General features: G+C 49.1%; 1 protein-coding gene and 2 non-coding genes across 3 annotated transcripts in view; all 3 read right to left on the bottom strand.

Annotated features, from left to right (window-relative positions):
• Positions 1-26,121, bottom strand: part of Ck (unconventional myosin-VIIa ck) — a 156,237-nt gene that overhangs the window by 109,632 nt on the left and 20,484 nt on the right. The window lies entirely within an intron of this gene.
• Trnat-ggu (transfer RNA threonine (anticodon GGU)) lies at positions 18,321-18,393 on the bottom strand. Its single transcript has one exon. It is a non-coding gene; the product is annotated as a tRNA-Thr (tRNA).
• Trnat-ggu (transfer RNA threonine (anticodon GGU)) lies at positions 21,229-21,301 on the bottom strand. The gene has a single exon. It is a non-coding gene; the product is annotated as a tRNA-Thr (tRNA).

Raw genomic sequence — 26,121 nt, 5'->3', positions numbered from 1 at the left:
TTGAACTGAGAAAAACAAGCGCGGCAGGAGGATGAAGGCCCAGGCTGAGCCGAACGAATCAAGCACGACATTGCCAAAAACTCCCGAGGTTTTAAAGACGACAGTCTTTCTTGGGCTACTAAACGCGACAATTTCGGTCTGTCTGCCTCTCTCTCTGTCTGTCTGTCTGTCCCTCGGTTCAGCCGCCAGGCCGAAAGTAAATGAATCTACAACGAGACGTTTATACAGGCAATTCAATTAAACTACTAAATCTGGTGGCGGCAGTGTTCATACTTGTCAACACTGTTGAGCGAAAAGAAAGCATTAGGAATATTTGAGGCAAGACATCAACATATAAATGACATTTGCATTGTCCGTTTAATTAAAAATACACGGCTGCTTGATTTTTGCGATAGCAAATAAAAAATACGCCTCGAAAAAAGTTTGACCTCAAATTACAAAAAGCGCTCACGGCGCCCCCTTGTGGCAGCGTTCCAAGTTCACAGTTGACGAAAGGTTCCAGCAGAGGGTGTGAGCAGTGGAAGGCGGCAGACTTTTAGCACGGCCGCTGGATGAGAGCGCACGTAGTGCGCCTTTTTAGTGTACACTATAGCCCACTTATAGCGAACCCGGTTTTAACGAAATAGCGGCTATAACGAACAAATCTTCGTTTCCCGTTACCATTGGTATACATAGATTTTCTGTGCAGATATAGCGAAAAGCGGATATAACGAAGTGATTTCGGTTTCCCGTTGTGTTCGTTATAAGCGGGCTCGCCTGTACTTACCGTGGGAGGAGCGAGACGGAAGGGAGAGAGCGTGAGGGGTGAGCGGGAAAGGGAAGAGAGGCATGTACGCGGCAGGAGCGGCAAGTGGCTATCGCCTTTCGACAACATTTGCAGCGAAGTGGCAGTACGCCGCCAAATATTCCTCGGATGACTGGACGGCGAGCGCTGTAACTCCTATTTGCCGGTGTCTGGGGCCGCTTCTGCGATGGTTCCGGCTGTGGCGGGCAGCGAAGGTCGGACGGACGATGGTGGTCGGCTGTCGTGAGATATGGGCGGAGTGTACCAACTAAAACTGACCTCATTCAACCCGATATTGACCCTATCGAATTCGCCGTTGTCGGGGTGAGGTATTGGCACGCTCTATCGAATGGTGTGCTTAGAGTTGTCAAGTTGTGGCAGCCGCCTCGAAGGTGCCATAGGGCAACAGCAGATCAACAGAAGGTCCAACAACGTTTTTTTTTTTTTTAACATTTCCTTCGACAAGTATTGCATGTTTACACTACTGTAACGATTAAACGTGATAACTTCGCCAATTATAAATTTTTGTTCGGATTCAAGGCGCTACACGGCTGGCGTTATGGGATACTCGATAAAAAATGCTTACGCATCAAAAATCGAAGATCGGTTGCGTGTAACGTGCTCAGAATATGCTGTTACGACTCTGCCCTCGCATCTAACACCACGTGCAGAGCGCAGCAGCAACTTATAAGCATAGAATGCGCAGTAGCAGACGGGTTTCTGCCACGCATGCGCACACGAACCAACGACACCCGTAACAGATCGGCAGGAGCAACGCGCCAATTCGCAGGTCGGTCACCCCGCTCCGAACAGGGCCGAAGCAGGAGCGGTGCAGCGCGGCGCGCGCACACTGTCGGCTTTTCTCGCTCGACGCGCAGCAACACAGCCTGTGCCTCCCGTTACGCGAACAAGCTTGCAAGTGTACAGCGCCGTAAATAACGAAACGAGGCGAACAAGCCGGCGGACGCGTGACGCGACAAGATCGCATCGACGGTGGGGCGCGGACGCACGCGCTCGGCCGGCGCATTTGGTATGCGCGCCGCCGTTTTGATGTCAGGGCCACGGCTGCCGCTGGCCGCAAGCACGCCGCGGGTGCGTCCGATTGCGATTAGAGGCGCCTCGCGGGGCTCGCCAATCGTTCCGGCCGGTCGCTGCTTTCGCTCGGTGAATACGGGACCTGAGACTACCCGAGACCGTCTTCTCAATCTGTTTATTTTTTTTTTCGAATACAGACACACAGCGCAGGCGGGCACGGTGAAGAGTTGGGAACAGCGTTCATCGATTTACTACACGCTGCAGAGGGACAGGTTTCCGATACTTAAACGTAGTTCGCGCGCCTGTATTCCCCTCCAGCCACCGTCCGATTTTAACTACAATTTTCAAGTTTTTCCTTCAATTTTCTGGGGAGGCTAACGGCTGCCTTGGTAGGACCCTCGCGACACAAATGAAGACACCACACACGCTACCATGTCAAATATGCACTTACTCTCCTCTCATTAACTGATAAACGCCAACTCATCGCAGGTAGATGAGCGCGTTTGTAGTTGCTGCTGTTGTTGCTTCAGACTGCAGCTCCGCATAACGTGCCTGAGACGCAATTCATCCGCAAGAGCGGTACCTTCGGTAACAAAAAATGCGCCACTTCCAAACACTGCCGTATCTGTCACGAACGAGCCCATCTGCAACCTCCTCCTAGCGGAATTTACCATAAAACCCGCGCTAATCGTGAAATCCACCCCGACTTGGTGCAGCACGCCCGCAGCCTTCAAAGCCAGAGGTTCGCTGCAGTTCGAAAAGATCGGCGGAACGGTATACGCACGCCAGGGAGGGACTACGAAGAGCGAAGCGGCCCATCTGCGTGCTACGGCGATGTTATGGCGCCAGCTCTTCTGCGTGCCTTGCCCGCAGAAGGCTACACGTACGGCGCGGCCACGCACGCACACGCCAGTGGGCAGTGCTCACGGCCAATGCTGGACGACCTTCGTGCACCCACCACGAGAAGAAGGAAGCAGCAGACGTGAAGAAGAAGGAGGAAGGAATTACAGCGCCGTCCAGACGGCGACCATCGCGGGAGGAGGCGCAAGTGTGAACGCAAGAATGCCGCGGCGGCGTCTCCATTCGCACGCTGTTTGCCCCGAGGAGAGGACCTCCGCAGCAGAGGCAGCGACCGAGGAATTCCAGCGCCTTTGTTCAGTGCTTCGCGGCCGACTGTAATATACGACGAGGCGGCGCTGCTCTCTGTCGCTTTTGTTTTCGAACGCCTGGTTTTTTGCCCTTTTCTTCCCTCACTTTTTGTTTGCAAGTGCGCGGTTCGGCTACCTATACGCGCATTGTTCCAAAGATCGCCCCTCCTTGTCAACCCCTGGAATGCGACCAAAAAAGGGCTGGAGCCGCTCCTTTATTGGCCGCACGCAGTCGGTGCACACAGGCGCACTCAACAACGGAGCCGGTGGTCAAGTCGGCGGTGGTCACCTTTTCTTTTTCGCCGCTGGCCCACTCAAAATTCACACGCGACAAGGTGACGGCCGCTTTGGAACCGTCCTCTCCCCTGTGCCTGTCTCGGGGAAAGAATGGACTGCCCGCGAGGCGTTAAGCCTTCTGAAAATAACAAGCGGGAAGGCGTCGAGGTCGAGGTCCTCCTCTCGAGTCTGCGGCGCGCGCGACGAGCGAGCTTCGGCCCAGTTCACACGAAACAAAGCTGCGCTCGCCAGCTTGGGACATCGGCGGAGAAAATTACGGCTTATCGGTCGAGCGCGTGCTTTCGGCGGAATATCCGCCGCACGGGGTCGTCTCTCTCCTTCACATACAGGGTGGTTCCTCAGCTGCGTGGTTTTGGGTGCCGGCGTCAGAAGCAGAGCGCGACTTCACAGAGACTCGCAAAGCGTCCTGCCAGTAGGACGACTGAATGAAGTCGAACCACGTCGCAAACGCCTATGAAGTCATCGCGACTGTTTATAAGCTGGTCGTCGCGAAGAGTGCCGCATTTTTTTCTTCTTCTGAGCTTCAAAAATACACGGAGGCTAGACTTCCGCCGTACGGTCAACAAAGAAGAGATTTCGCGAGTTAAACTTGATAGCGCAAATATTCGCTGCGGGCGCGACGATCCATCGGTGCGGTGACCTAATTACGGCGAAGGGAGCCGCCACGTGTAAAAATAACGGGACAAGTTTGAACGACTGCGCAGCCGCCAGCGTTGGAAGTATTTAGCCGGTTAAATAGACACACAGCCGCAGGAGCGCTTAGCAGCAGGTTTCTTCGAAACCGGTTCTGTTCCGGAAACAAAGCGATAGCGTGCTGCCGTTACACTTCGGGGTCGGCCGTATAAGCGATCCGAAGTCGGCCTTGGACGAGGGCCAGAGTGAGAGGCACGCTCTTAGTCGCGCTGAAAGTGAGGCCATGTGTAATCCCGCTAAGGGAGCCCTTATTGTACTGCGGCCCCGGCTAACTCAGCAGCCTGTGAATGTAGAGTAAACCGCATGCCTCAGCGACACTCATAGAGGCCGGGTGAAAGAGGCAACTCAAACTGAAGCAGCCAGCAACAACGGTGCGTCACTTGTTCAACAGGACATGGTTATCTATCCAGCAGCTGGCGCTGGCGCCGAAGCTGTCGGTTCAGAAAGCCAGTGCAGCTTGCGAAAGATGTCGAAAGTGAGTTCAAACGCAACGATGTCATCTGGATGCGAGCCACATGTTTAGTACCTCTCGAAAGGTATTTTTGTGTGTGTGCGCGTGAAACCATGCGGCTGGGTATACAGTAGATTTTCTGCGCTTGCGTACCATGCGAACAGCGCAGAGGCGTTCCACACACTCGATTGCGCGGCCCAACCCCGGTTCGCCACAGCTGCCCGCCATCAGCGTCCTGTACCACATACAGGTGAACGTACAGCGATAAGAGTAGAACCATGCGCACGTTCTTTCGTGATAAAAACGTGTTCAAAGTGTCCAGTAGGAACAGAATGTGTTTCGAAGTGCACTTGATGAGTAAGTAGCGAAAAGGTTTCGCATGACAACGCACCACGGCGAACTCCGAAGCTTAATTAATTCCTACGGACTAGATACTGCAATAGATGCGCCTGCATTACATCCAGTTCACCCGTTCCTGGCGAAAAAGTGGTTCGTGCAGTGGGTTTTTTAAATGTCGCACCACTGATTGCCTGTTCTACTAAGTCCTTGCAGCGTATGTGCCGCGCTTTAACCCTCCCCCAATGCAGAAGCACGCCTATGCAGCAGCGCTTTCGAGATCAATGCCGTTTCTAAACATAATATACAATCACTCTCGCCGCCAGCCCCTTGCAGCTTAGGCCACGTAAGCCACGAGCATTTCTTGAAGGGGGAGAAAGAGTCCCCGCCATCACAAGAACAGTGCGCGAGCCTGAGCTGGCCGCTGAGGAGAACCTTTTTTATCGACTCAAGGGTTTACGGTTCGATCACCACTGAGAACGTCTATCGCGTTTTAAGGGGGTCCTGAGAACTTCCGCCGCTATACCAAAATCACGCCACAGTCTCACCGAAACCTATGAAGGCCAACATAAAAGCGCGTCTTACGTTATAGGCAACTTTTTAACAAGCGCTATACTCCCCCCCCCCCTCCCCCCTCATGTTAGCCTCAATCACATTTTTATTATTGCGAAATATTATTCATTATGGTAGCAGGCTGGCTCGCTATGGCCGAGCCGTCTATCACCGACTCGCCTGTAAAGGGTGCACCATCGCACAAAGGGTATTATGGCGGTGAAGCAAATCTTAGTATTAATGCGGAAGCGTTCTGGCACTTTCGCTCTTTCCTAAAAGGATCCTATAAAGAGCCCGGGATCCTTATCTGAGGCTACCTCTCCGGTAAAAGCGAGCAAAAGAATTCTCCGCGTTTAAACACAATCACTAGAGATGAATTGTCCCTGTATCTTTAATGCGTGAGCATTCTTTGTTGAGTAGCCATTTCTGTCCTTGAATATGGACAGAAATGTGCATTTGCGGTGTTGATACATTGAATAGTTAAAATAATGCCAGTGTAGTTCAGTGACAAAAAACAAAGAAAACAAAACAAATAACCAAGCGAAACGAAAAGTCGCCCAACGCGCGACGCGAACTGAAAACGACGAAAATTTGCACAATTAAAGCCATAAAACTTAAAAAAAAAACTTTAAGAACTTCAAACGAAGTGACGAAATCAGAAAGCTCAATCTATTAGAAATCAGAAAGCCCACGCACTATTAAAGACAAAACATTATCACAAAAACAAGAATTAACACAGAAGGTGCCGTCAAGAAAGCGTAAAGTTTACGAAGGGGAGAAGCGGTGTATGAAGGTTTACACATAAGTAGACAATTTTCAGGATTTCTGTACGTTTTTTTTTTTTTCACCCACCCACACTTTTGTTGATCGGCCAGAGCTCAAACATTCTGAAATTAATTAAGTGATTCGTCCACTCCTTCATTCTTCCCAATCTCCCTCTAGCCACCTGGAAACTAACTACGGAAAAAAGATTGCACAGACACTCTGAGAATTGTCCGCTAAAGCGCAAGCCTTCGTACGCCGCCCCTCTTCGTTATGAATTTTTTATAAAAAGATTTGGCTACGAGCGGCTAAATTGGGCTACTTTCGTCGATTCTGAATCCCGTTAGGCTATATTGGGTTATTTAGAGCGACGTTTAGTTTGTTTGATCTGTTCTCTTCTTCATTTTTTACCAATGATATACATTTACACCACTAAAACGGTCATAACTTCGACAAATATACATTTATGTGCTCATACAACGAGTTACACGGTTGGCAATTTTTTATGATTATTTGGCTTTGTTTGTTACGCCGGATTTTTTTTATCAATTTCTGCCTCAGTCTCGTGAGGACTGTGGTTTAGATTTAGATAGACCTTTTGTAACTTCGTCAGTTCATATTTAGTTTCTATTCTCATTTTCTTCAACCAATACCCTCCCCTTACACAGCTATCACGGTTACGTGTGTCCGCCGAATATGCATTTTTGTGCAGACGCAAGACATTCCGCGGTCGGTGCAGGAGTACTTCGGCAAAGAATGCCTACGCGTGAGAATTCCATCGAGCGTCGAAAAGCTCAGGCCTGCGCGCGTATAAACAACGAGCGAGGGACGGGTGAAGCGTTATGCGGTGGTCAGCGTCGGGGGATCGTCCGTCACGTCCAGAGCAGCGCACAAGAACGGAACCCCTTTCACGTGAGGGGAATAAAGTAAGAACGAAGATGGAGAAAGAAGGAAGGAGGCTGGCGTTGATGAGGCGAGCTCACCTTGGCCTTGCATCCGCGGCGAGCCCGGCGTGCAAGTGCAGTGCTGGAAATGGGAGCAGCCAGCGAGGGAACAGGAGCGGCCAGGAATGCACCGGGGCTACCCCCTCTCCCTCCCCAACATTACAACATCCTTCCCTCAGTACGTATACGACGCGTTGGCGTGCACTGCAACAACCACGCTGGGCCCCTGAGCTGCAGCGCACGTCGATGTCCGCCAAAATATTCTATACTGCCGCTGTCTTTCATTCTTCCTACCTTCCGTCTACGTTTTTGGCGGTGGTAGAGTCCAGGACAAATAAAATGCGAACACGAAAATATGAACCGGGACAATCAAAATTGAAAAAAAAAAACTGTTCGTGGAGGTCGAATAATGGCGCGCTATTGACATATTTGGAAAGTCACGTTCCCGAACTTCGTTTTCGTAAATAAGCCACGCGTCATTCTATATATACTTGCACGAAAAGAAATATCGCTACTTGTGCGTTCTGGTTCATATTTTAGTGTTCGCATTTCGCTTGCCGCCACGACAATACGCGGCAAATGAACCGCGAACACGAAAATATGACTCAGAACACGCAAAATTGAAAAAATAGTGCTCGTTGAGGTCTAATAATGGCGCGCTATTGGTATATTCGGAAAGCCACATTTCCGGACTTTAAATAGCGTTATTTGCGTGTTCTGATTCATATTTTCGTGTTCGCGTTTCATTTGCCACGTATTGTACATGCGGATCAATGCGAATCGATGCCGCATGGTGCAAAAGCATCGACATTTGGACAAGTCGACAAGTTAATACTCGTTTAACACCGAAGACAAAATACCAGTTGGGTTCGTTAAAAAGCCTGCCTTGTCCTGATAACAATGGTACCAATTTTGTCGCAAACTTCGAACAGATAACCGAGATATTCAAGAAAATACGTTCAACAGTGGCGACTACCTCGCCATTTTCCGGCAACTTTTCCTTGACGTCACGGAATCTTGTTTGCACGATTGGCGGCCGCCGAACGAACCCATCGCTAAGACGCATGGCTGGACGACTGCAGTGGAGCCCTTGGTTCCGTTTGACCCCATCACTTGAGTGCTAACGTGCAGTTATTACACTGGAAATTACGTATTTAGTGCTGCCCATAACACGCCACTGTAGCGCGAAATTTACGTTTTTTTTTTCTTCAATATTTCTTGCGTTTTCTCGGTTAAAAACGTCTTACGTGGCCAGAATGAAGCTGAGGGAGGTACTGAAGCCCAGGGCCGTATTCCGAGTCCCTTCTCCACTCCATTTGCTCCCTCCACTCGGCTGAGGGGAGGATTCAGCAATGCTTATGCATGGGGAAATAGATCTCCTGCTTATGCATGGGGAAATAGAGTTCAAAGATCACTGGAGGCGCGAGTGGGGGATGGACTCAGAATACCAGGGCCAGTCTTTTCAAATTATGTCATTGTATTTTGACTTCATGGGCCCCTGTAAGTCGCATGGTGTTGCACGAAGGTCGCTAGCTTGCCTGTGTTTCTTGTGTACAACAATAAGGAATATATATATATATATATATATATATATATATATATATATATATATATATATATATATATATATATATATATATATATATATATATATATATATATATATAAATCTTTGTTTGTAGATTATCCAAGGCCCGCGTGTGTGCTCGCAATTAACGGCCCATGCACAGCACTTGGCCTCGTTTCGCTTATTCTACGGTTTTTCGAGACCTGAAGCGGCTACCCGGTCTTCAAGCTCGTTCTGCATACATACGAATCCGGAAGCGAGCGCGCTAGTTAATCTCTCTTGACCTTCAACAAAATGTGATTTGCTGTCACGATGGCGCCTGTGGTCGGGTAACGGTTCAGCAGATAAAAAAAGTGCGTTCTTTCACAGCCTTTTGCCGTACAAAACAGCGTGAGAACGATTATGGAAAACGGAACCCGCCGTAAAAAAACTATTTCGCCTAGAACGTATACATAAAAAGTCCTTGAAGCACTGAGTCACAGCGACTGCATTTTTGTTTAATTACTCAAAGGCGATTACGTGCGCGTCTATTCTGCGAGAAACAAATCAGCATGAGAGAGCAGGACACGGCAGCGACGGTCAGAGGGGGAAGACCAGATGAAGGGAAACAGAACCGGCTGCCGTACCACCAGGATAATCGGGTGCGCATCTTTCGAGTCTACGGAACAGGCCGCCAGCGACCTTGTTCGCAGCCAGAAGGCCATTCAGGAGACGGTTCCCACGTCATGAAACGCCGCTCGAGGCGACGAAAGCGCACCGCCACAGCGAAGCTGTGCAGCGCTAGCTTGTGGCCTGTAAGATTGTCCGTCTACGGAGTGGCGTAGAACGAAAACCGTCTACGCAGGTAGTGTGGTTACAAAAAGCGGCGGCAACTCTTGTTTTACCGAAAATTATACCGGGATCGAACGCTAAGATGACTCTAACTTTACGCCGAGTGTCATCTACGTACTTCTCATCATCACGTAGTTCACAGCGAAGTTGTAACCGCGTTACAAAATTCCCGTCTGCTACCAATGTTTCTACGGGAGGAAAACGGACTGCCCCGTGTATGTCCACTAGATCAAAACTCCAGTCCTTCCAAGTTTCCTTGAAATAACTAAGTATGCTTAATCGCAAATTAGAAACAAATGTGTTTTGTTGCGTGCACATCTTGGACAGCGCCTAGCTTCGGTGGTCATCCTTCTTCACAGAGTTGAAGGGCATTCCATTATGATTCATCAATTTATCACTCCCGCTTAACTTTCTTTCTTTTCGAGAAAAGCGTACACGAGCCACAGCCGCGTGTTGCGCCCTTGTGCCCGTATCCGCGTACGTGCTCGCATGCGCCACTCATTTACATAGGGCTTGGGCGGCAAAATTATGCAGCCGGAAATAGTCAGGGCTACAAAGGCAGAGAGAGCAATCTGAGACGCCATGGGTCAAGTGCCGTAGAACTCTCAATTGCGTATAGTTGGTTTTAGCGTCCCTAGATAAGGGTACAGAGTACCGGCTCTCTTTTCTCCTATTGTTCCGTTCCGCCGCCATTATCTATGGTCAGTTCGCATCACGTGACAATTGTTTACACTGCGACGGTTCATAGGCTTCGCCATTTTGTTGTTCATGCGATTTCTGTCGGTCAACTGCGGTAGTCTCAGACTGTCCTCCCTGTTCTGCGGCTGCGCGCGACTGGGGTCGTTCCGATCGCGAATCCAAGATAACGTGATTCGCAGCGTTTCAGCTGCAGAAGTGCGTCTGAAGGTGCGGTATTGCTGCGTCTTCGGCAGGGTTGTTTACAAATTACTTGTCAAAGCTAGCGGTGAGGACGCAGAAGCGGTCATCTGGCAACACTGATAAACGCCAAAATGGCAGCCTCGGTGACGGTACTCTGTATCTTATCTAGTGACACTAGTTGGATTCACAGAATGTAAGGATCTGTACACCGTTTTAGTCCACGGGAACGGAGACCTGTCTGTGAGACGGGCCGCAAAAAGTCTACTGGAAACGCCTAGCTGCGAAACGTCCTTATGAACGAAAACTGAGAAGGTCTCATCCGGGCCTCCCGGCTATGGTCGACGAGGAAGGGGGCCGAAGTGCGAAAAATGTGACATGTGTAATACGTGAGGGAATTGAGGCGGCAACCGTGCGAGCGAGTGAGAACGAATAAACGAAGCAGCGCGACGGACACGGGCGTCCGTTCTACGGGACTGCGTGCCGACAAGTGCGCCACACGTGCTCACAATCGAATGCACGGGCGCCGGAGGCTGCAGCATGATCATTTCCCGTGATTTATAACACCATTATGCACCCCCTCTCCGGGGACCAAATGATGACTACGCTACATGTACGCTGCAAGGAGGATTCAGTTGTGAAGAGAGACGCTTGCAAATTTACCGGCTATTGTGCCGCCTGGGTATCGTCCTTCCGCTGAAATCGCCATTGTAGCCACTAGGGACCCGTGCGTTGGAATGCTACAGGGGAAGTCAGAAACGACGTCTAATGTTGCAGCCTGGCGAGACGCCCAGCGCCCTACGGGTCCGGTGGGGTGATGGAAAAACAACTTGAAATGTTCCGACGTAACTATGCAGAAGGGCCAAAGAAGGCACACGAAAGACAGATCGTACTCTAACCAACAACTGTTTATTGAGAACAGAGTACCAGGCTATTTTAAGTAAGGCTATCGCAAACAAATATCCTTAAAAAATAGTCTCGGCCGGACCTCCCGCCCTCCGCGTGGCTCTCGCGCATGCCCCAGCGTTGACTAGCAGCGCGGTTCTCATTCTTTGCGCTTTATTAATGAAGCATGCTGCAGCCATGTGGGTTTAGGAGTCGGTTCGCTGCTACAGACAGTACCAAAGCCGGGTTCTCTGCCTGATGGGTGATTTAATGTATTCGCATTAATAAATACTAAGATTCCACCCCTCGTCCGTAAGGCCCAAGGCACCTGCTGCACGTCAGAACCGCATCGCTCATAGAAAGCCATCGGAGGAACTTAGTTCCTTGTCGCAAGAGGGAAGCGAGGGTGCGTTTATGCTATCTATCGGCCAGTTTTCCTTATAATAAAAACACGCCTCCGCAAGGTCGCGTTCTGTTCCCGCTACCCTTCTTGAGGAACAACGAATAAGAGCCAAAAAGCAAGCAATGGTCAAATGCACCCTCGTCAAGTTCTCAAGGCTCGCCGTGAGTTCACGTCACGTGCACTTTCATTCAACATCCACTCATTCATTTCTACAGCAGCGTGTGCAGACTGAATCGAGATAATTCGTTCGGTCTGTCGTGCGCGCACGCACGCACGCACGCACGCACGCACGCACGTACGCACGTGCTTGTGGTTACGTGTTGTAATAGAGGACACGGTGAGACCCCGTGCCAGTAAAGAGGTTCACCCCGTGGGATCCGAATGTGAACATTGCCAACGACACCAAGTCTGGAGAACGACTCCACGCGCCCAAAAAACAAGGTATACAAGAAAATGATCAGTGCTAATGGGAAAGGTAAAAATCCGAGGCACTCTTCATGGGTTGTGAATGCGAAAGTATGAACGTCGTTGCTTCCGCCTCGCGTTGTCCAAGGGCTTTTTAACCTCGCGGGTTGGGACGCTTCGCGATCGGCATTAACGCTTTGGAATAACTACAATCTGTCACTACGCGTTGTGCTGCTGCTCGTTCCCGCCACCATGTAGTGGGAGAAAGACGACGATGGTCAACCTATCTGCGCGTCTACTCGCTCGTTCGGCTGCGTCCTTCCGCTCTCTTCATCTGCGACTGGCGTGCTCGCGCTGACACGCCTCGCGCTGTGGAACGCCTCGTGCTTCCCAAGGAACCGTTTCGCTGTCACAGACCCCATCACCGGATTTCTCGATACAATGCTCACCCGTCCATTAATCTGGCCACATTTGACAGCGAAGCTGTTAACCTCTCGTTGGTCTGAAAATTTGGTGTCGTAAACAAAAAAACCCAGGCAGGACCCGTGAAGTTCTCGCCCAAGACACCGAGCGCACGCGTCAGGCTAATCAGGCATGCAGCATAGAGCTCAGTATTCTTGTAAAGAATAAAAACACAAGAACAGGCATCTAAGCCGCATGATGGACGATAAGGCGCCAGTGAACAATGAGAATGACCCCCCCCCCTTATGAAATTCTGGTAAATATCAGGTTTCCAGCTGCTCTCGAAAGGAGGGGGAGGGGGTGGGTGGGACGTCATTCGATGGCTAGCGCATGCGTCAGAGTAGTCAAGACTTATAATTTGCAGCCACAGAAGCCGAGTGCAAGCGACAAGCCCGCCGAGACAACGAGGAACATTTCATACCCTCCCCAATCAGCATGTGTTGTGGTTTAAAACAGCTCCACTGGACGACATCCACTCTCGCACGGCGGGATGGCTTCCCTCCTTTTTCGTTGCTCGAGCTTCGTCGAACGAAATCAGTGCCTTCGCGCGTTTTTGCACGCCGGTTTTCGAACAGCGCCAGAGGTGGGCGCAAAGGGTGCCGTAAGTGGCCAGAGCAAGTCGCTCCCTACATGCTCGTTGCAACGGAGGACCGCTCAAGAGCCACTGGTAAACTCCTCCTCCAGTTTGCGTAGCCAGCCAGGTGCAAATAAAGCGTTCCTCGAGGCAAAACGCAATGACGGCTTCCTCAAATTCGGGGGCACTTAAAGAAGAAGGGCACGCAGGTAAGTAGACACCGGCGGCAGTACGCAAAAGAGAGCACTAGAGAGAGGGGCGAGCAGACGACGCGCATGTGTAATCCCACCCTCGTGCAGTACACATGTGCTTACACGCGCCGCTGCTCCTGCAGCGGGAAGAGGGCGGCGGCGGCGGCGGCTCGCAGCGCATGCAGGTATCATCGGCTGCAGTGCACTGCGGGGCTTCGCACAATGCAAATGGGCGCCGCGCGCACAAATGGAGCCGGGCACGCGACTCCCTGTGAACGGAGTGAATTAGAATATTATGCACTGGTGCCAAGATCGCCATCTCTGTGAGCACACACCTATGCGAGGCGTTGCTGCCACAGTATGCAGCACCGAATTCGGGACTATCACTAACGCTCATTGTACAGCATTCAACAAAAAGGACTATCCAGCTTGTGGGCTGTTCACAAGAACGACGACTCTCATAGGGATCGAACCCCAGCAAAACCGACGCTCAGATCTGGCCTCGCAAGGCGGGTGAACACGCGCAGCTCCTAAAACGTGGCCCACAAAATCAGCGACAAAAAAAAAAAAAAGAAAGTACGAGGACAGAAAAAGTATCCCGTACGTGCATAAATTGCGACTCTATCTCCATTATGGTTCGCACACAAGCATCGTGCATACGGTTTCGGGGGCGCTACCGATCGGCCTTGGCGCCGTGCCACGCTTATCGCGGCAGCTTCGGTAGATCAGTCTTCCACGCGCGCATCTGCTGGCGGCCATGCGCATTTCCCGGCCGCTTGGTTGCAGCAGGCAGGCCAAAGACACGGCTGATCAAGGAACACGGGCGGCGGTCAGACGTCGCTGGGCCGGCTCCTCGGTCCCGCGTCGCCGTGGCCCAGACTCCTTTTCCTCGCCAAACAGGTTCCCCGCGAGGAAGAAGAAGAGCCGTTCGAAAGCGCTTCCTCCTCTTCGCCGCCGCTGCTGCAGCCTCCGAGCCAAAAGCGGCTGCACCATCCACCGTCTCTCGTGGGAAGAAGCGAACGCCGCAGCAGCGCACGATATCGTGGACGACGACATTCGCGGGGACAACACGCACGCGGAAGTTTCGCGCGCCTTCGAATATGCCTCACGGCGGCAGCGGGACGCCGTTCGTGCGTGCGTAGGCACAGACGCACTTGCGTCTCCGCAGTCGGATGAGAATAGCATTACGATTATTTCGCAATCGTCAACAACAACGTACACGCTTTGCCAAAATTTTGTGGGCCAACCCTAAGCCCTCTCGACCACAAAGAATTCAAATAATCGGCTTTACCTTTAATTGTGACAAAAATATTTTAAGGCAGTAGGAAAGAAAGGTGTTTTTCTCTAGCCTTCCTGCATAAACAGTTTCAGCCTCACTCGGGACGCTAGCTTGTATACACTGAATTTTTTGCAGCTTGCGCGTTTCCGGCTTGGCCCACAAAATTTTGACAGACTGTACATCTTAGCAAAAAGAAGTGTCCTCTCAGAGAACGGGCCCAAGAGAATGGATGCTTTCTCTTTTTTTTTTTTTCGAATCTCTGTAGTAGCTATAGCCATGTCGGCGGTACCGCGTAGGTGTACCACTTGAGGCGGCAGCAGCGTGTTTACAAAACTGTTGAACGGAGGCGGGTCTTGGCACACAACGACGGCGTCAAGGGAAAATGTAGCCCCGAGACTCCTCGCCCTCGGCACGCGTGCTATGGCTTAAAAATTTGCAACCATTGCCGACTGCACACACAGAAGACGCTTTCCTGGTAAATAATAAAAAAAAAGCGGCGAAACATTCCCTCTTCTAGTGCGCCAATACTTGGCAACACCGAACGTGCGTACGACGTGATTACAGGAGAATGGCTCGAAATACCTATAAGTCACTGGGTTAACTTGCGGACGCTACAAACTCAGTTCTTCTGTTTTAGGCGCAAACCACAATTATTTTGTGGTTTGCGCCTATAAAGAAGTACCACGGAAATGCTCACGCGTCCGTTCAACGCTCGCTATACGTTCCTAACATTGCCAGGACGGGTCGGGTGGCGAGGTATTCACTCGTAAGAAAGCCTGTACGTTATACAGGCACGCCCACACTGCAGCTCCCGATCATCTTCCTGGACAAAGCGGCGTCTCTCGATCGTTGTCGAGTGTACATTCTAATTTTGGTATATAGACGCGTAGTTCCTCTCCTCCTCCTTCTTATAGAAAGACGATGCACGACCCGTTTAATAGAGCACGATTTGGCCTCGATTTGATGTCCTAGCTATTACGCGGGCGCCCAACCCGCGAGCGGCGGCGTCGTCTCGTTTCTTTAACGTCCGCGGATGCGGTTAGCGCACAAAACGGGAACAGCGCGCATCACGACTGTACCACGAGCCGCCACCGTTTTAATAAGCGTATACGTCTTCATCCAGAGGCACTCTTATAAGGATGGGCAAGATCGAAGGAACGTCAGCACACTTAAAAGCAACCGCGGCTGTATGACAAGGAGCCGAAAGTGGGTGAGATGAGGCCTTTTTGCGGCATTGTCTCCTGCAGTGACAAGTGCACTTCGCTTAGAAAGCAGCAAGCTTTTATCGTGCACGCAATCAATTTGCACACGCTACAACAGCAACAACTGGATGAGAGGAAAACATTCCTACTAAGCCATCAATCGAGTGTCACTTTGTGGACGTGGGCGACCAGAAACACCAGAAAACGTTAAGACGCAGGGGCGAAAAACGGCGCTTCCGTTGCTTCCATTAAATCACGACTGGCGGTGATGTGGACGTCTGTTCAGCGGCTCCGCTGGCTGCAGACAGCGGGCTACGCCTCTAAGACTACGGAATCGGTATTTACTTCCCGGGGAGGTGGCGGCTTTCTGAAAGTCGGCGCGGCTGCAGGCGCAAGGCGTGAGCGCATTCCTGCAGTCTATCGTCGGTTCCTCAAAGGACGAGGCTGTTGTGCGCCGCTCGCACGCGACGACGGCCTTTCACGACGGGCTCTCTCGCGTGAAACACGTCTTTTGCAGCCGTAAAGCCACGCCGTACAGGGATAAGTGCTTGGCGGGCGTGAGAGCGTGGAACGTAGAGTGTACGGTGTCTGCTCTGAATGCCTTTCGTTCAGGATACGGCAAACGCAGATAAGTGCAATCAATAACTAAGCTATGCAGGTTGGCGGCGAGGTCGGTTTCGCGCTAGTTTTACGAGAATATTCGAGAAGCTGCGTACAGCTGTAATTTGAGGGTGCCTTAGGATCCTCAGCTACCGGTATACAGGGGCGTCACAAATTAAAATCGCTCAATTATGAAGGCTCTTTGTTAAAGCAGGATGATTAACTAAGTGGCTCTCGAGCGAAAAACTATCTCCACTAACCTGGAACCTGGGGAGGAGCGAAGCATGCAGTGTATAAGTATATTCAAAGATTGTAAGTCTCCCTCTCTTGCCACACGGTGCGCGCTGATATGCGCGACATCCCAAATTACGAAGGCGGCGGAGAATTGAAATTCGAAACGGAACATTGCAAATTTTAAAGTTAAAGCGAGCACGGAGCGAAATACTAGAAGCAAGCAAGCGAGCGCAAACAAAAACGAGTGTCCCGGTGTGTTCTTCTAGTATGCGTTTTTTTCCCATGGAAATGAAACGTTATAGTGCTAAGCGTTGGAAAACGAGTGTCCCGGTCTGTTCTTTGAGCAGGCGTTACGTTCAAGCGCAAGGCGTTGGAAAACGAGCGTCCCGGTGTTTTAGTACCACGACCACATGAGAATACAACGACAACCGACGCCATAAGAAGCCGACAGCCCGATCCCCTAAGGTATTTCGACCCTAAAATGCGCCGTCTCAAAAACGGGGCACGTAGGTTTTGATTAAATGAGACGCCTTCCGTAGTGCGTGCTTAAGAAACAGAACACAAAGAAAAGGAGCGCGCACTGCTAAGTAACGCCTGGGCATGCTCAGAGCCACGTGGGAAAGCGGAGAGGGCGGCGGCAGTTACACTTCCGCCCTCCTCGTGCGGAGCTTCGCACTCAGGCAACTTCTACACCGCTATAGCCCAGAGGCGCAGCAGCCTCTAGCGAGCCAGAGCGCTCAGAACACCCTGTACCGTCCAACTGGGCACTCCGTGGCGCTCAATTTACGCATTCACAACTCATAAGTGCTTAGGTGTACACGGAGTTCTTTTAGGGGCTTTACGCGCCCATAGGTATTGACAGATGTCAATAAGTGAAGTTTCGGATCTGGATAAGTAACAACGAATACACACATTTATCCGCCCCGAAACCACCAGTCGCAATTTCAGTAATCCGCGTTAGAAAGAAAAACTGACAAAAAGAGTTGTGTTGCGAGGTCATTTTGTTGATATTATTGTGCATAGTGAACATTCGCAAAAACCAGCACGGGAATTTGTATCTATTATTTGCCTCTGTTCAGGTCAAATTTACTCATCTTATGAGAATTTGCTCCAGGCAGAAGATTTATTACATTCCTTGAATCTCGACGACCAATGTCGACCAAGCAAGCTACGGGCCATGCGGTGATGCCAACTTTTACCAAGTATAGCCTGACCAATTATAGCCTTTACCAAGTATAGCTTTTTACCAAGTGTAGCACGTTAAAATGTGACGAAGTCAGCAGGCTTTATGTATGTGTGTTTAGCCTGGCCCGTAGACGAAGAGGGCACCCAATGAATCACCACCTGATTATTTATTTGCCCTTCTTCCAACGTCAAGCGTAAGGACTTCGTCTACCAGGCCTACTCCAAGTTCTAATACTGCATTCCCATACAGCATACATTTATATCCTCATATTAGCGCTGGTGGAAACAAACACCCTCTTGGACACCACTGGTGATATTTGTTCTATAGCGTTCTTTTCGCAGTGGAGTAAATATTACCCGATCGGAGCCACCCGCTAATCTAAAACTGTATCGATGTGAAAGTAAAACATGTTTTTGTAATATATATATATATATATATATATATATATATATATATATATATATATAGCGAATCAGAAAATGGGAAATGAGGGGTTCGGTAAAATAAGACAGAAAATAAAGGTTGGCAGTCAAGAAAACCTCAGAAGGCAAAGGGGAGGTTGTGGTGGGTCATAGGAACAGATGAAGAATTTTTTGAGTCAGAAACAAAGTGGTGAAAAAATGCCCGCCGGGTGGGATCCGAACCCACGACCTCCAGAATACCGGTCTGGTGCGATAACCACTACGCTACCGGCGGGGCTGTTTCCCCACCACTTTCTGGGGTATTTATGTTAAGGAATTTTTTGTTTCCTGCACGTGGGGGTGGTAGCCAGCGCTACTCAGACTACTCGGGGTGAAGGGGACCTTCTTTTTAACTCCCGGGCCGTGACTCGAGTGTCTGCGACATGTCGAGAGTGGTCGACCAGCGTTGAACCCTCTTAAGTTGCCTTTGGTACCAAGACTCCCAGAACAGAAGCCCTCGCTAAGCAAGTAGCGAATCAGAAAATGGGAAATGAGGGGCTCGGTGAAATGAGACAGAAAATAAGGGTTGGCAGTCAAGAAAACCTCAGAAGGCAAAGGGGAGGTTGTGGTGGGTCATAGGAACAGATGAATTTTTTGAGTCAGAAAGAAAGTGGTGAAAAAATGCCCGCCGGGTGGGATCATTATATATATATATATATATATATATATATATATATATATATATATATATATTACACACTTTTGTTCACACTAGGTTGTATGCCGACGACTGTGTCTTACATCAAAAAATCACCTCAGTTGACGATCAAATCAGGCTAAATCAGGACTTTCTAAAAGTAATTAATTTATTGGTGTGATAGGCAGATGCCTGTTAATTTTGCTAAAACAGTCTTTATGACAATTAACCTTAAAAAAAATACCGTCTTTTGTTCCAGTACTCTACCAACAATACAATGCTGTCAGAAGTAACGCAATACTAGTACCTCGGTCTCTGGATTACAAAAAATCTATTCTGGTAAAAACACAGATTTTGTAGTAGCTAAAACCCTCCGCAAACATTTCTTCCTATGACGTTCTTTAAGATCGGCTACACCAACTGTTCGTCTCCTCGCTTACGATGCCATTATCTGTCCTATACTGAAGTATGCTGTGGTCATAAGGGATCCGTTCACTCAGACACTCAGACTGATTTCCAAAAACTTGAAAGGGTTCAAAAAAAAGTTGTTAGGTTCATTTATAACTCGTACGGTCCTATTCGATAACAAGCGTTCTTTTGAAAAGCAAACTGCGAACAATTCTGGACAGAAATTGAATATTGCACTTAAAATTTCCCTTCCAGTTGATACAAGATCCCTATGCGGTTGACACATCACATATCTTTCACTTTCATCTGCTTACGCGACAAGACAGAGACACAATCTGACTAAAGCACTACGAATGCACCGAACAAATTGTTTCAACTATTCCTTTTTTCCTAGGACAATCGTGGAATGGAATAACACACATAACGACGCTGTTACGCTAAGTACATTGTCTGCTTTTGAAGATTCACTGCAGTCATGATTGTTATCTATGTCGGTACTTTGTTTTTTGTTGATTCTCTGCTTTGGAAGAATCACTGCAGCTATCACTGTTATATACTTTCGTACTTCGTTTGCTTTTGATAGTTGTTTTCCACTTACCACTGATGTTCATGTTTTGTACCCCCGGGCCCTGCTAATCTTGTAAAAGATCGCAGTATCATTAAATTATATTATATATATATATATATATATATATATATATATATATATATATATATATATATATATATATATATGCGCACACGGCGATTTCAAATCCGGGGGTGGCCTTGAGCCCGAGAAGGACAATTACGAGTTAGTGCTCTGTGAGAAAATCGTCAAGCGGGGTGGGTGCACGCACAGTTTGTTGATTGCCACTGCGAGGCCGTACGTATCATTGCCAACCACGGAACCGCGCCGGAAAGTGCGCGCTTATAGAACCATTAGCATACGCGAACACGCCTAAATGTAACGGTACAGTGAGCACGCGCCTATATTCTGGCCGCCTTTTGTGGGAGGCGATCGAAAGTTGCGGGTGGGAAAGAAAGATCGATAGGTCCGAGAGTTCTATTTTCCATTGCCGCTTTCCCTACCGCAGTGCGCGCACGCACTTTTTGGCTTAGACGGGACAAGCGATTCGAAGGACAGAAACGCGTTAAGGGATTTGGATTTTCCTTCTGTTCTGACGCACAATAGATAACCGTTATGCTCTTACCATCAATGCAGCCCCGCTCGCGCGTGTTCTTTATGCAGGGCACACGACGCAGCACGGACGACCGCCGTGTAAACGTTGGGTACAGACGCAGCTAAGTGCTGTTGATATGGTGGTAGACAAGTAGGCTAGCGAACTGATATGCACGGTCATTAAAAGGTTTGCAACGCAACTTGTGCATCGGTACCCGTGTAGCACGCTCTGCGAGCTTCGACGCATACTTTTACCAAGTATAGCCTGACCAATTATAGCCTTTACCAAGTATAGCTTTTTACCAAGTGTAGCACGTTAAAATGTGACGAAGTCAGCAGGCTTTATGTATGTGTGTTTAGCCTGGCCCGTAGACGAAGAGGGCACCCAATGAATCACCACCTGATTATTTATTTGCCCTTCTTCCAACGTCAAGCGTAAGGACTTCGTCTACCAGGCCTACTCCAAGTTCTAATACTGCATTCCCATACAGCATACATTTATATCCTCATATTAGCGCTGGTGGAAACAAACACCCTCTTGGACACCACTGGTGATATTTGTTCTATAGCGTTCTTTTCGCAGTGGAGTAAATATTACCCGATCGGAGCCACCCGCTAATCTAAAACTGTATCGATGTGAAAGTAAAACATGTTTTTGTAATATATATATATATATATATATATATATATATATATATATATATATAGCGAATCAGAAAATGGGAAATGAGGGGTTCGGTAAAATAAGACAGAAAATAAAGGTTGGCAGTCAAGAAAACCTCAGAAGGCAAAGGGGAGGTTGTGGTGGGTCATAGGAACAGATGAAGAATTTTTTGAGTCAGAAACAAAGTGGTGAAAAAATGCCCGCCGGGTGGGATCCGAACCCACGACCTCCAGAATACCGGTCTGGTGCGATAACCACTACGCTACCGGCGGGGCTGTTTCCCCACCACTTTCTGGGGTATTTATGTTAAGGAATTTTTTGTTTCCTGCACGTGGGGGTGGTAGCCAGCGCTACTCAGACTACTCGGGGTGAAGGGGACCTTCTTTTTAACTCCCGGGCCGTGACTCGAGTGTCTGCGACATGTCGAGAGTGGTCGACCAGCGTTGAACCCTCTTAAGTTGCCTTTGGTACCAAGACTCCCAGAACAGAAGCCCTCGCTAAGCAAGTAGCGAATCAGAAAATGGGAAATGAGGGGCTCGGTGAAATGAGACAGAAAATAAGGGTTGGCAGTCAAGAAAACCTCAGAAGGCAAAGGGGAGGTTGTGGTGGGTCATAGGAACAGATGAATTTTTTGAGTCAGAAAGAAAGTGGTGAAAAAATGCCCGCCGGGTGGGATCATTATATATATATATATATATATATATATATATATATATATATATATATATATATATATATATATATATATATATATATATATATATATATATATATATATATATATATATATATTACACACTTTTGTTCACACTAGGTTGTATGCCGACGACTGTGTCTTACATCAAAAAATCACCTCAGTTGACGATCAAATCAGGCTAAATCAGGACTTTCTAAAAGTAATTAATTTATTGGTGTGATAGGCAGATGCCTGTTAATTTTGCTAAAACAGTCTTTATGACAATTAACCTTAAAAAAAATACCGTCTTTTGTTCCAGTACTCTACCAACAATACAATGCTGTCAGAAGTAACGCAATACTAGTACCTCGGTCTCTGGATTACAAAAAATCTATTCTGGTAAAAACACAGATTTTGTAGTAGCTAAAACCCTCCGCAAACATTTCTTCCTATGACGTTCTTTAAGATCGGCTACACCAACTGTTCGTCTCCTCGCTTACGATGCCATTATCTGTCCTATACTGAAGTATGCTGTGGTCATAAGGGATCCGTTCACTCAGACACTCAGACTGATTTCCAAAAACTTGAAAGGGTTCAAAAAAAAGTTGTTAGGTTCATTTATAACTCGTACGGTCCTATTCGATAACAAGCGTTCTTTTGAAAAGCAAACTGCGAACAATTCTGGACAGAAATTGAATATTGCACTTAAAATTTCCCTTCCAGTTGATACAAGATCCCTATGCGGTTGACACATCACATATCTTTCACTTTCATCTGCTTACGCGACAAGACAGAGACACAATCTGACTAAAGCACTACGAATGCACCGAACAAATTGTTTCAACTATTCCTTTTTTCCTAGGACAATCGTGGAATGGAATAACACACATAACGACGCTGTTACGCTAAGTACATTGTCTGCTTTTGAAGATTCACTGCAGTCATGATTGTTATCTATGTCGGTACTTTGTTTTTTGTTGATTCTCTGCTTTGGAAGAATCACTGCAGCTATCACTGTTATATACTTTCGTACTTCGTTTGCTTTTGATAGTTGTTTTCCACTTACCACTGATGTTCATGTTTTGTACCCCCGGGCCCTGCTAATCTTGTAAAAGATCGCAGTATCATTAAATTATATTATATATATATATATATATATATATATATATATATATATATATATATATATATGCGCACACGGCGATTTCAAATCCGGGGGTGGCCTTGAGCCCGAGAAGGACAATTACGAGTTAGTGCTCTGTGAGAAAATCGTCAAGCGGGGTGGGTGCACGCACAGTTTGTTGATTGCCACTGCGAGGCCGTACGTATCATTGCCAACCACGGAACCGCGCCGGAAAGTGCGCGCTTATAGAACCATTAGCATACGCGAACACGCCTAAATGTAACGGTACAGTGAGCACGCGCCTATATTCTGGCCGCCTTTTGTGGGAGGCGATCGAAAGTTGCGGGTGGGAAAGAAAGATCGATAGGTCCGAGAGTTCTATTTTCCATTGCCGCTTTCCCTACCGCAGTGCGCGCACGCACTTTTTGGCTTAGACGGGACAAGCGATTCGAAGGACAGAAACGCGTTAAGGGATTTGGATTTTCCTTCTGTTCTGACGCACAATAGATAACCGTTATGCTCTTACCATCAATGCAGCCCCGCTCGCGCGTGTTCTTTATGCAGGGCACACGACGCAGCACGGACGACCGCCGTGTAAACGTTGGGTACAGACGCAGCTAAGTGCTGTTGATATGGTGGTAGACAAGTAGGCTAGCGAACTGATATGCACGGTCATTAAAAGGTTTGCAACGCAACTTGTGCATCGGTACCCGTGTAGCACGCTCTGCGAGCTTCGACGCATACCCGCTCTTCCGCTCTGCCATGGCACATACCGAGAGAACGAGGATTGTGGGATAAGAAACGGGACCGTAATACCAATCCTACAGTCGAAAAGAAATGCTTCGCATTACGACCACAATGACTAGCGTCATTTTGACGCCCCGAATTCGTACACGGTAACTACGACCACACCGCAGTGTATCAATCTAGGTCACATCATTACAGACACCGTGTGCCGTGGGTTTCACTTGCTGCCGTCAATGATGGGAGAATTCATGCATCCGGGCATTCTCGACGTCGGAAAACGCTCTCGGTGTCATGATGAGCACCCTTCAACTTACAAGCACGAAAAAATGAAAGGCATAACGGATAGCAAACACGTGAGTATAGACAAGAGGGTTAGTTCAGATATAAGCAGCCCGCGACGTTATTGTTACCTCTTCTATGATAGAGACTTAAGCGCGAATATGGCTTTCTAGCCAAGCAAAGAAACACACAAGCTTACTATAACGCTCCGAAGGCGGCGACACTGAGCCCTGGAGACGGCCTGATCATCCCGACGCAAGGACGCGTTTTCTTTTTTGAAGTTGTTCGAAGTTGCGTACGGCCACGACAATCAACGCTGGACGTACATACATACACACCTGCAATGCAAAGATACAGCCCGTACACATTTTGTTTTTACTACTCGTTGGGATGAACGCGCGTGCGCCGATGCAACGCCACGAAGGAGGGAGTACTCACTGCTTGACCAGTGATGTATACGTGAGAGTTGCAGCCGGAGGGACGAATACAACGTATTTGCCTTCATTGCAAAACACAGCCGTCGGTTGTTACACGTCGGTTTCCGCCCAGAGAGGAACGAGCACTTCGATATCGGTTCCGTCTCGGGTCAAGGGACGCACCTTCGAGCGACGGCCTCCCCAAGGAAAGAGCAGCCCGCGCATTGCCAAAGGTCGGCGGCACGCTACGGCGGCGGCCCACGAGCAGCAGCAGGAACAACCCTGCGCGTCTGCCCTGCCCTGCCCCGCGACAATTACTGCGGCCGTCCAAGCGTTCAGAACAAGGCGGCAGTGGAGGACTGATGCGTGTGCCACGCCTCTACTCGCGGTGGTGGGAAAAGAAAAAAAAAAAGGGGGGGGGGGGGGGGGGGTTGTGCATTGCGAGAACATGCATCCGTCCATTCGTTCGTCTGCGAACAAGGGAGCGCGCAATTCACTGCGCTTGTACACAGTACGCCACGATTACGCGACCCCTAACTGTCGGATCCACCACACGGATGCACATGTTGTAGGGAGCGCGCGCTGCTGCGACGGGAACTTCCTGTAAATGCATATGTCCTGGTTCATGTACCTCTTCCTTGCACGCAATGCTATCTCTTTCTCTTTCTCTCTCGTTGAATACACATAAAGGGGGGGGGGGGGGGCGTGGTGCGTGCCATTTTTATGTGACAAAATAGGGGTATCGACACATTCGGTAGGAAAAGAAACAAGGGAAAATACATAACGAAAAAAAAAAAGGGCTCGAATAATGTGTCAACACCAACTCGCCCAGCTTTCCAACGAGCTGAGGGAAAATACGCTTGGGATCCCAACTTCCAACCTGAAGACAACGTGTCCGAGCTATATGAGTGGGTGTAGCACGATCTATTTTTTCGTGCATTTCTGCGAATGTAAGTGGTTTTCAAGATGCGGTGGTAGTGGGGGAGAAGAGCCCCATATTTTCCGAAATAAAAGGAGCTTCGTGCTCAACAGCGGGAGCGGCCCTTTCCTAAAGTCCATGGAGGGCCCCTGTATGCGGTGGCTGCCGCGCTGCATGCCCCGTCCACCAACTGTCGCTTGTCCTCCGGGTCCGAGCAGCACAGTGCGGCCTCCCACTGCTCGAGCATTAAGCTGCGGATAATGCGGGATGCTGGTGAGCTCTGGCAAGCCCAAGTGGTGTAATGCAGTTTGGTGTGTTCGTTACAGGGTGGGATATTTCTTAGGGCACGTGGTGAAATATGCAGTAAGCTAAGGGAGGCTACAGCCTCTCCTCGCGTGAGTTCCCTGTGCGGAGGTGGGCGCACTTGACGAGACGATGGCGTCGAAGACGTGTTCCCTACAGCGGCTGGGTCGGCTCTGGGTCGCGGAGGCCCGGTGCGGTTCCCGGAGGGTACATGCTCAGGCTGTAGTGTGTGTGCTCCCTGGTATCCGTCGGGCCCTGGGCGACCTGGCATCCATATGAGTACTGCCGGTTTGACGACGTGCTTGCGCGCGTCCTAGCCCCACCATTACAGCGAGTTCGGTGAGAAGGGAACCTTCCTTTTAACCACCGCGGTCCCGACTTCTACGCCGAGCCCGAAGCAGTCGACTGCAGCTTGGAAAAACTCGCACTTATATGGTACACCCATGGTCCCAAGACTGCCGGAACCGAAGCCCTCGTATGATTGGGAATGAAGGGCTAGTTACATACAAAAAAAAAAAAAGGTCAAGCAGTCAGGACACCACCAAGAAAGTCGGAGGAGCGGCTTGTCTCTTTTTTGTGTCAACATATGAGGGTTGTGGGCCGTGGATTCAGATCCCACACGGACCGCA

This window comes from Haemaphysalis longicornis, unplaced genomic scaffold (assembly GCF_048455015.1).
Source record: "Haemaphysalis longicornis isolate Haplotype H1 unplaced genomic scaffold, Haemaphysalis longicornis Haplotype H1 scaffold_2, whole genome shotgun sequence".
Lineage (NCBI taxonomy): Eukaryota > Metazoa > Arthropoda > Arachnida > Ixodida > Ixodidae > Haemaphysalis > Haemaphysalis longicornis.
The sequence above is the reverse complement of the archived record's forward strand: the minus strand, read 5'-3'. Positions and strand labels throughout refer to the sequence as shown.